The sequence below is a fragment of the Oncorhynchus keta genome, chromosome 30 (assembly GCF_023373465.1).
Source record: "Oncorhynchus keta strain PuntledgeMale-10-30-2019 chromosome 30, Oket_V2, whole genome shotgun sequence".
Taxonomy (NCBI): Eukaryota; Metazoa; Chordata; class Actinopteri; order Salmoniformes; family Salmonidae; genus Oncorhynchus; species Oncorhynchus keta.
In genome coordinates this window covers 16616336-16628699 of record NC_068450.1, presented here as the reverse complement: position 1 = coordinate 16628699, position 12364 = coordinate 16616336, and positions in this window count along the sequence as shown.

Genomic DNA, 12364 nt, shown 5'->3' with positions numbered 1-12364 from the left:
TATGAGGTATATTTCACCTGTCCCAGGATGGTACTGATCAACACTACAGTATGAGGTATATGTCACCTGTCCCATGATGGTACTGATCAACACTATAGTATGAGGTATATGTCACCTGTCCCAGGATGGTACTGATCAACACTACAGTATGAGGTATATGCAACCTGTCCCAGGATGGTACTGATCAACACTACAGTATGAGGTATATGCAACCTGTCCCAGGATGGTACTGATCAACACTACAGTATGAGGTATATGTCACCTGTCCCAGGATGGTACTGATCAACACTACAGTATGAGGTATATGTCACCTGTCCCAGGATGGTACTGATCAACACTACAGTATGAGGTATATGCAACCTGTCCCAGGATGGTACTGATCAACACTACAGTATGAGGTATATGCAACCTGTCCCAGGATGGTACTGATCAACACTACAGTATGAGGTATATGTCACCTGTCCCAGGATGGTACTGATCAACACTACAGTATGAGGTATATGTGACCTGTCCCAGGATGGTACTGATCAACACTACAGTATGAGGTATATGTCACCTGTCCCATGATGGTACTGATCAACACTACAGTATGAGGTATATGTCACCTGTCCCATGATGGTACTGATCAACACTACAGTATGAGGTATATGCAACCTGTCCCAGGATGGTACTGATCAACACTACAGTATGAGGTATATGTCACCTGTCCCAGGATGGTACTGATCAACACTACAGTATGAGGTATATGTCACCTGTCCCAGGATGGTACTGATCAACACTACAGTATGAGGTATATGTCACCTGTCCCATGATGGTACTGATCAACACTACAGTATGAGGTATATGTCACCTGTCCCAGGATGGTACTGATCAACACTACAGTATGAGGTATATGTCACCTGTCCCAGGATGGTACTGATCAACACTACAGTATGAGGTATATGTCACCTGTCCCATGATGGTACTGATCAACACTACAGTATGAGGTATATGTCACCTGTCCCAGGATGGTACTGATCAACACTACAGTATGAGGTATATGTCACCTGTCCCAGGATGGTCAACACTGCAGTAGGATTCAAATCTATACATTCCCAGATAAACCTGCTGCCTTGCCCTGTTTAGACTGTGTGTGTGTGTGTGTGTGTGTGTGTGTGTGTGTGTGTGTGTGTGTGTGTGTGTGTGTGTGTGTGTGTGTGTGTGTGTGTGTCATTATTCTAAAATGTGAGAAGATTGGGGGAAAGACAGCATCACTTTCAATGTCTTCAGCCCAAACAGAGGATAAACCGCCCTCCTTCTGAAACAACACAACACACACACGCACGCACACACACACACACACACACACACACACACACACACACACACACACACACACACACACACACACACACACACACACACACACACACACACACACACACACACACACACACACACACACACACACGTCTGTGTTTACTAAAACAGTCATGAACTATCTGTGCTGTTTAGTAAACTCAGAAAGGATGCAAGGCCTGAAGACTTGTCCCTCTCATTCTGTATTTTAGTTAGGAGAGGACACACACCCTTCCAATCCATTGTTGTGTGTAAACACACACACACACACACACTCCACACACACTCCTGACACACGCACAGGACATGAGGGGGATTGCGTAAATATCCTTGTAAATATCAAATGACCTTGTTAATGCATACATACTACTTCTCTCTCTCTTTCGTTCTCTCTCTCTCTCTTTCCATTTTCTTATGTCTTCTGTTGATCAATCAATTGTGAGTAATGTATTGCCAGCATAATTCAACTTCTGTAAATTAGATGTTTAGCCATAACTACCTGTTGGTAAGGCAGTATACTCAACATGATTCTGAGTGTCAATCATAAATACTACTGACACAGAAACACACTTCCATCCAGACATTGACTGGGATATAGAATGACTAAAACATAAAGAAAAGTTTGTTCTTAACGAAAACAGATGTGCTATTTTCCTATTCACAGCTGTTGCTATAAATGGAGTTCAGAGCCATGTTCCCATTCCGGCTCCATTTTTGGATCACCATACTCCAAGCTAGGTTCCCCAAAAATCCCAACAGACAAATCTCAATATTCCATATGCCGATTCCCACACGAAAACCCTCTATCTGAATAGACTAGATCACTATATAGAAAACAAAACAATAATCCTCTATATCTGCTGTCCATCTTCTGTGAATGACCTGACCCACCGTTCTCTCTCCCTGGGCTTCATTCTGCTGTGAATGACCTGACCCACCGTTCTCTCTCCCTGGGCTTCATTCTGCTGTGAATGACCTGACCCACCATTCTCTCTCCCTGGGCTTCATTCTGCCGTGAATGACCTGACCCACCGTTCTCTCTCCCTGGGCTTCATTCTGCTGTGAATGACCTGACCCACCGTTCTCTCTCCCTGGGCTTCATTCTGCTGTGAATGACCTGACCCACCGTTCTCTCTCCCTGGGCTTCATTCTGGTGTGAATGACCTGACCTGCCACCGTTCTCTCTCCCTGGGCTTCATTCTGCTGTGAATGACCTGACCCACCGTTCTCTCTCCCTGGGCTTCATTCTGCTGTGAATGACCTGACCCACCATTCTCTCTCCCTGGGCTTCATTCTGCTGTGAATGACCTGACCCACCATTCTCTCTCCCTGGGCTTCATTCTGCTGTGAATGACCTGACCCACCGTTCTCTCTCCCTGGGCTTCATTCTGGTGTGAATGACCTGACCCACCGTTCTCTCTCCCTGGGCTTCATTCTGGTGTGAATGACCTGACCCACCGTTCTCTCTCCCTGGGCTTCATTCTGCTGTGAATGACCTGACCCACCGTTCTCTCTCCCTGGGCTTCATTCTGGTGTGAATGACCTGACCCACCGTTCTCTCTCCCTGGGCTTCATTCTGCCGTGAATGACCTGACCCACCGTTCTCTCTCCCTGGGCTTCATTCTGGTGTGAATGACCTGACCCACCGTTCTCTCTCCCTGGGCTTCATTCTGCTGTGAATGACCTGAATGACCTGGGCTTCATTCTGCCAATGACCTGACCCACCATTCTCTCTCCCTGGGCTTCATTCTGCTGTGAATGACCTGACCCACCATTCTCTCTCCTGGGCTTCATTCTGCTGTGAATGACCTGACCCACCATTCTCTCTCCCTGGGCTTCATTCTGGTGTGAATGACCTGACCCACCGTTCTCTCTCCCTGGGCTTCATTCTGCTGTGAATGACCTGACCCACCGTTCTCTCTCCCTGGGCTTCATTCTGCTGTGAATGACCTGACCCACCGTTCTCTCTCCCTGGGCTTCATTCTGCTGTGAATGACCTGACCCACCGTTCTCTCTCCCTGGGCTTCATTCTGCCGTGAATGACCTGACCCACCGTTCTCTCTCCCTGGGCTTCATTCTGCCGTGAATGACCTGACCCACCATTCTCTCTCCCTGGGCTTCATTCTGCCGTGAATGACCTGACCCACCGTTCTCTCTCCCTGGGCTTCATTCTGGTGTGAATGACCTGACCCACCGTTCTCTCTCCCTGGGCTTCATTCTGGTGTGAATGACCTGACCCACCATTCTCTCTCCCTGGGCTTCATTCTGCTGTGAATGACCTGACCCACCATTCTCTCTCCCTGGGCTTCATTCTGGTGTGAATGACCTGACCCACCGTTCTCTCTCCCTGGGCTTCATTCTGGTGCCGTGAATGACCTGACCCACCGTTCTCTCTCCCTGGGCTTCATTCTGGTGTGAATGACCTGACCCACCGTTCTCTCTCCTGGGCTTCAGTCTGCTGTGAATGACCTGACCCACCGTTCTCTCTCCCTGGGCTTCATTCTGCTGTGAATGACCTGACCCACCGTTCTCTCTCCCTGGGCTTCATTCTGGTGTGAATGACCTGACCCACCGTTCTCTCTCTCCCCTGGGCTTCAGTCTGCTATGAATGACCTGACCCACCGTTCTCTCTCCCTGGGCTTCATTCTGCTATGAATGACCTGACCCACCGTTCTCTCTCCCTGGGCTTCATTCTGGTGTGAATGACCTGACCCACCGTTCTCTCTCCCTGGGCTTCATTCTGGTGTGAATGACCTGACCCACCGTTCTCTCTCCCTGGGCTTCATTCTGCCGTGAATGACCTGACCCACCGTTCTCTCTCCCTGGGCTTCATTCTGCTGTGAATGACCTGACCCACCGTTCTCTCTCCCTGGGCTTCATTCTGGTGTGAATGACCTGACCCACCATTCTCTCTCCCTGGGCTTCATTCTGCCGTGAATGACCTGACCCACCGTTCTCTCTCCCTGGGCTTCATTCTGCCGTGAATGACCTGACCCACCGTTCTCTCTCCCTGGGCTTCATTCTGGTGTGAATGACCTGACCCACCGTTCTCTCTCCCTGGGCTTCATTCTGCTGTGAATGACCTGACCCACCGTTCTCTCTCCCTGGGCTTCATTCTGCTGTGAATGACCTGACCCACCATTCTCTCTCCCTGGGCTTCATTCTGCTGTGAATGACCTGACCCACCGTTCTCTCTCCCTGGGCTTCAGTCTGGTGTGAATGACCTGACCCACCGTTCTCTCTCCTGGGCTTCAGTCTGGTGTGAATGACCTGACCCAACATTCTCTCTCCCTGGGCTTCATTCTGCTGTGAATGACCTGACCCACCATTCTCTCTCCCTGGGCTTCATTCTGCTGTGAATGACCTGACCCACCGTTCTCTCTCCCTGGGCTTCATTCTGGTGTGAATGACCTGACCCACCGTTCTCTCTCCCTGGGCTTCATTCTGCTGTGAATGACCTGACCCACCGTTCTCTCTCCCTGGGCTTCATTCTGCTGTGAATGACCTGACCCACCGTTCTCTCTCCCTGGGCTTCAGTCTGCTATGAATGACCTGACCCACCGTTCTCTCTCCCTGGGCTTCATTCTGCTATGAATGACCTGACCCACCGTTCTCTCTCCCTGGGCTTCATTCTGGTGTGAATGACCTGACCCACCGTTCTCTCTCCCTGGGCTTCATTCTGGTGTGAATGACCTGACCCACCGTTCTCTCTCCCTGGGCTTCATTCTGCCGTGAATGACCTGACCCACCGTTCTCTCTCCCTGGGCTTCATTCTGCTGTGAATGACCTGACCCACCGTTCTCTCTCCCTGGGCTTCATTCTGGTGTGAATGACCTGACCCACCATTCTCTCTCCCTGGGCTTCATTCTGCCGTGAATGACCTGACCCACCGTTCTCTCTCCCTGGGCTTCATTCTGGTGTGAATGACCTGACCCACCGTTCTCTCTCCCTGGGCTTCATTCTGGTGTGAATGACCTGACCCACCATTCTCTCTCCCTGGGCTTCATTCTGCTGTGAATGACCTGACCCACCGTTCTCTCTCCCTGGGCTTCATTCTGGTGTGAATGACCTGACCCACCGTTCTCTCTCCCTGGGCTTCATTCTGCTGTGAATGACCTGACCCACCGTTCTCTCTCCCTGGGCTTCAGTCTGGTGTGAATGACCTGACCCACCGTTCTCTCTCCCTGGGCTTCAGTCTGGTGTGAATGACCTGACCCACCATTCTCTCTCCCTGGGCTTCATTCTGCTGTGAATGACCTGACCCACCATTCTCTCTCCCTGGGCTTCATTCTGCTGTGAATGACCTGACCCACCGTTCTCTCTCCCTGGGCTTCATTCTGGTGTGAATGACCTGACCCACCGTTCTCTCTCCCTGGGCTTCAGTCTGCTATGAATGACCTGACCCACCGTTCTCTCTCCCTGGGCTTCATTCTGCTGTGAATGACCTGACCCACCGTTCTCTCTCCCTGGGCTTCATTCTGCTGTGAATGACCTGACCCACCGTTCTCTCTCCTTGGGCTTCATTCTGCCGTGAATGACCTGACCCACCGTTCTCTCTCCCTGGGCTTCATTCTGCCGTGAATGACCTGACCCACCATTCTCTCTCCCTGGGCTTCATTCTGCCGTGAATGACCTGACCCACCGTTCTCTCTCCCTGGGCTTCATTCTGGTGTGAATGACCTGACCCACCGTTCTCTCTCCCTGGGCTTCATTCTGGTGTGAATGACCTGACCCACCATTCTCTCTCCCTGGGCTTCATTCTGCTGTGAATGACCTGACCCACCGTTCTCTCTCCCTGGGCTTCATTCTGGTGTGAATGACCTGACCCACCGTTCTCTCTCCCTGGGCTTCAGTCTGGTGTGAATGACCTGACCCACCGTTCTCTCTCCCTGGGCTTCATTCTGGTGTGAATGACCTGACCCACCGTTCTCTCTCCCTGGGCTTCAGTCTGCTATGAATGACCTGACCCACCGTTCTCTCTCCCTGGGCTTCATTCTGCTGTGAATGACCTGACCCACCGTTCTCTCTCCCTGGGCTTCATTCTGCTGTGAATGACCTGACCCACCGTTCTCTCTCCCTGGGCTTCAGTCTGCTATGAATGACCTGACCCACCGTTCTCTCTCCCTGGGCTTCATTCTGCTATGAATGACCTGACCCACCGTTCTCTCTCCCTGGGCTTCATTCTGGTGTGAATGACCTGACCCACCGTTCTCTCTCCCTGGGCTTCATTCTGGTGTGAATGACCTGACCCACCGTTCTCTCTCCCTGGGCTTCATTCTGCTGTGAATGACCTGACCCACCATTCTCTCTCCCTGGGCTTCATTCTGCTGTGAATGACCTGACCCACCGTTCTCTCTCCCTGGGCTTCATTCTGGTGTGAATGACCTGACCCACCATTCTCTCTCCCTGGGCTTCATTCTGCTGTGAATGACCTGACCCACCGTTCTCTCTCCCTGGGCTTCATTCTGCTGTGAATGACCTGACCCACCATTCTCTCTCCCTGGGCTTCATTCTGCCGTGAATGACCTGACCCACCATTCTCTCTCCCTGGGCTTCATTCTGGTGTGAATGACCTGACCCACCATTCTCTCTCCCTGGGCTTCATTCTGGTGTGAATGACCTGACCCACCGTTCTCTCTCCCTGGGCTTCATTCTGCTGTGAATGACCTGACCCACCGTTCTCTCTCCCTGGGCTTCATTCTGGTGTGAATGACCTGACCCACCGTTCTCTCTCCCTGGGCTTCATTCTGGTGTGAATGACCTGACCCACCGTTCTCTCTCCTTGGAAAATACAGTTTAAATACAACAAACACATTGGGAATGTGTGTATGTGTGTGTGAGAGTGTCTGTGTGTGTTGGAATTGCTCGTATTTCCCCCTAAAATATTTGACCTGTCAACATGGGGAAAACCTGGGGCTGAAGGCAGGGCCTAGACGGAGGGAGAGAGGGAGAGGGAGGTAGAGACGGAAACAATGTCTCTTGTGCTGGCTGCTGGTTCAGCTAAGAGTGGCTGTTTTAATAGCTAACAGCAGGGTTGGGGTCAATTCCATTTCTATTACTATCAATTCAGCAAGTAAATCAAATTGAAATGGAATTGACCCCAACCCTAGCTAACGGTCACTGTTTCAATCTCATTCATTCAGTCTTAATATCAACCAAACAGTCTTTCGCCATACTGTGTATTACCACTCACTCACCCTACTAGAGAAGAGACTGCAGGATAGACAGAGGTGTGGGCTGTACCTCTGTGTAATAGGCATCAGAAGGTGTCCGGGTACCACAAGGTTGGCAATGACTCCCTCTGATGGTGAAAACTATGAACTCTGAGAAAATGTAACTGAAGTGTGAGTGTAGATATCAGAACATTGATCTGAAGTGTGAGTGTAGATATCTAATCATTTAGCTGAAGTGTGTGAGTGTAGATATCTAGTCATTTAACTGAAGTGTGAGTGTAGATATCTAATAATTTAACTGAAGTGTGAGTGTAGATATCAGAACATTTCTCTGAAGTGTGTAGTTCACAGGAGGTTGGTGGCACCGTAATTGGGGAGAACAGGCTTGTGGTAATGGCTGGAGCAGAATTTGTGGAATACATAAAACACGTGGTTTCAATGTGTTTGATGCCATTCCATTAGCTCCGTTCCGGCCATGGTTATGAGCCATCCTCCCCTCAGCCTCCATTGGTGTAGATATCAGAAAATGGAGGTGTGTGTGTGTCTGATTGCGTGTGTGTGTGTGTAGTAATCAGCCCAATCCCCACGGCAATACATTAAACCTGATGGGTGTGGACAACTGTGCTTGGAGAAGGCCCCAATGGTCAATTTAATATGATAATGACTTTAATATGAGAACACACACTACGATAATGACTTTAATATGAGAACACACACTACGATAATGACTTTAATATGAGAACACACACTACGATAATGACTTTAATATGAGAACACACACTACGATAATGACTTTAATATGAGAACTGTAACGACGTTTGTCTGTTGAAGGAGAGTCGGACCGAAATGCAGCGTGGTCGTTACTCATGTTCTTTAATGAAGAAGATAGTGAATACATGAAATAACTAAATAAATACAAAACAACAAACGGAACTTGAAAACCTAATACAGCCTGTCTGGTGAACACTACACAGAGACAGAAACAATCACCCACGAAATACACAGTGAAACCCAGGCTACCTAAATATGGTTCCCAATCAGAGACAACGAGAATCACCTGACTCTGATTGAGAACCGCCTCAGGCAGCCAAGCCTATGCTAGACACACCCCTAATCAGCCACAATCCCAATGCCTACAAAAAAAAACAATACAACAACACAATAAACCCATGTCACACCCTGGCCTGAACAAATAATTAAAGAAAACACAAAATACTAAGACCAAGGCGTGACAGAACCCCCCCCCCCTAAGGTGCGGACTCCCGGACGCACCTCAAAACCATAGGGAGGGTCCGGGTGGGCGTCTGTCCATGGTGGCGGCTCCGGCTCGGGACGTGGACCCCACTCCATCAATGTCATAGTTCCTCCCCCTCGCGTCCTGGGATAATCCACCTTCGCCGCTGATCATGGCCTAATAGTCCTCACCCAGAACCCCACTGGACTGAGGGGTAGCTCGGGACTGAGGGGCAGCTCGGGACTGAGGGGAAGCCCGGGACTGAGGGGAAGCCCGGGACTGAGGGGAAGCCCGGGACTGAGGGGAAGCCCGGGACTGAGAGGAAGCCCAGTACTGAGAGGAAGCCCAGTACTGAGATGAAGCTCAGGCAGGTAGTAGGCTCCGCTAGATCCTGGCTGGCTGGCGGATCTGGAAGATTCTGGTTGACTGGCAGATCTGGAAGAGTCTGGTTGACTCGCAGATCTGGAAGAATCTGGTTGACTGGCAGATCTGGAAGATCATGGCTGACTGGCGGATCTAGCTGCTCTGGTTGCTCCATGCAGATTGACAGCTCTGGCTACTTCATGTAGACTGACAGCTCTGGCTGCTCTATGCAGACTGGCAGCTCAGGCTGCTCCATGCAGACTGACAGCTCTGGCTGCTCCATGCAGACTGGCAGCTCTGGCTGCTCCATGCAGACTGGCAGCTCTGGCTGCTCCATGCAGACTGGCAGCTCTGGCTGCTCCATGCAGTCTGACAGCTCAGGCTGCTCCATGCAGGCTGACAGCTGTGGCTGCTCCATGCAGTCTGGCAGCTCAGTCTGCTCCGAACAGGCAGGAGGCTACGGCTGCGCTGTAGAGGAGGAAGGCTCTGGAAGCGCTGAACAGGCGGGAGACTCCGGCAGCGCAGGAGAGGGGAAAAGCGCTGGCTGCGCTGAACAGGCGAGGCGCACTGAAGGCCTGGTGCGTGGTGCTGGAACTGGTGGTACTGGATCGAGGACACACACAGGAAGCCTGGTGCGGGGAGCTGCTACCGGAGGACTGGTGTGTGGAGGTGGCTCTGGATAGACCGGACCGTGCAGGTGCACTGGAGCGCTTGAGCACCGAGCCTGCCCAACCTTACCTGGCTCGATGCCCACTCTAGCCCGGCCAATACGAAGAGCTGGTATGAACCGCACCGGGCTATGCACCCGCACTGGAAACACCGTGCGCTCCATAGCATAACACGGTGCCTGTCCAGTCTCTCTAGCCCCCCGGTAAGCACAGCAAGTTTGCGCAGGTCTCCTACCTGGCATAGCCATAATCCCGGTAAACCCCCCCCCCCAATACCCAATACATTTTTGGGGCTGACTCTCAGGCTGCCATCCGCGTCGCCGTGCTGCCTCCTCATACCAGCGCCTCTCCGCTTTTGCCGCCTCCAGTTCTTCCTTGGGACGGCGATATTCTCCAGGCTGAGCCCAGGGTCCTTTTCCGTCCAATATCTCCTCCCAAGTCCAGAAGTCCTTTGATCGCTGCTCCTCACGATTAACGGAGAGTTGGCTCAGGTCTGACTCCTGACTCTGCCACTCTCTCCCTGAGCCCTCCCCAATACATTTTTGGGGCTGACTTTCGGGTTTCTTTCTGCGCCGCCGTGTCTTTCTCTTCGACTCCATTCTCCTATAGCCCTCTTCGCACTGCTCCAGCGAATCCCAGGCGGGCTCCGGCACTCTCTCTGGGTCGACCGCCCACCTGTCTATTTCCTCCCACGTCGTATACTCCATACTTCTGCTGTCCATAACGTCCTCCCTTCGCTGCTCCTGCTGTCGCTGCCTGTTACCACGCCGCTCGGTCCGTGTGTGGTGGGTGATTCTGTAACGGCGTTTGTCTGTTGAAGGAGAGTCGGACCGAAATGCAGCGTGGTGGTTACTCATGTTCTTTAATGAAGAAGATAGCGAATACATGAAATAGCTAAATAAATACAAAACAACAAACGGAACGTGAAAACCTAATACAGCCTGTCTGGTGAACACTACACAGAGACAGGAACAATCACCCACGAAATACACAGTGAAACCCAGGCTACCTAAATATGGTTCCCAATCAGAGACAACGAGAATCACCTGACTCTGATTGAGAACCGCCTCAGGCAGCCAAGCCTATGCTAGACACACCCCTAATCAGCCACAATCCCAATGCCTACAAAAAAAAACAATACAACAACACAATAAACCCATGTCACACCCTGGCCTGAACAAATAATTAAAGAAAACACAAAATACTAAGACCAAGGCGTGACAGAACCCCCCCCCTAAGGTGCGGACTCCCGGACGCACCTCAAAACCATAGGGAGGGTCCGGGTGGGCGTCTGTCCATGGTGGCGGCTCCGGCTCGGGACGTGGACCCCACTCCATCAATGTCATAGTTCCTCCCCCTCGCGTCCTGGGATAATCCACCCTCGCCGCTGACCATGGCCTAATAGTCCTCACCCAGAACCCCACTGGACTGAGGGGTAGCTCGGGACTGAGGGGCAGCTCGGGACTGAGGGGAAGCCCGGGACTGAGGGGAAGCCCGGGACTGAGGGGAAGCCCGGGACTGAGAGGAAGCCCAGTACTGAGAGGAAGCCCAGTACTGAGATGAAGCTCAGGCAGGTAGTAGGCTCCGCTAGATCCTGGCTGGCTGGCGGATCTGGAAGATTCTGGTTGACTGGCAGATCTGGAAGAGTCTGGTTGACTCGCAGATCTGGAAGAATCTGGTTGACTGGCAGATCTGGAAGATCATGGCTGACTGGCGGATCTAGCTGCTCTGGTTGCTCCATGCAGATTGACAGCTCTGGCTACTTCATGTAGACTGACAGCTCTGGCTGCTCTATGCAGACTGGCAGCTCTGGCTGCTCCATGCAGATGAGCAGCTCTGGCTGCTCCATGCAGACTGGCAGCTCTGGCTGCTCCATGCAGATTGACAGCTCATGCTGCTCCATGCAGACTGACAGCTCTGGATGCTCCATGCAGACTGACAGCTCTGGCTGCTCCATGCAGACTGACAGCTCTGGCTGCTCCATGCAGACTGACAGCTCTGGCTGCTCCATGCAGACTGACAGCTCAGGCTGCTCCATGCAAATTGGCAGCTCTGGCTGCTCCATGCAGACTGGCAGCTCAGGCTGCTCCATGCAGACTGACAGCTCTGGCTGCTCCATGCAGACTGGCAGCTCTGGCTGCTCCATGCAGACTGGCAGCTCTGGCTGCTCCATGCAGACTGGCAGCTCTGGCTGCTCCATGCAGTCTGACAGCTCAGGCTGCTCCATGCAGGCTGACAGCTGTGGCTGCTCCATGCAGTCTGGCAGCTCAGTCTGCTCCGAACAGGCAGGAGGCTACGGCTGCGCTGTAGAGGAGGAAGGCTCTGGAAGCGCTGAACAGGCGGGAGACTCCGGCAGCGCAGGAGAGGGGAAAGCGCTGGCTGCGCTGAACAGGCGAGGCGCACTGAAGGCCTGGTGCGTGGTGCTGGAACTGGTGGTACTGGATCGAGGACACACACAGGAAGCCTGGTGCGGGGAGCTGCTACCGGAGGACTGGTGTGTGGAGGTGGCTCTGGATAGACCGGACCGTGCAGGTGCACTGGAGCGCTTGAGCACCGAGCCTGCCCAACCTTACCTGGCTCGATGCCCA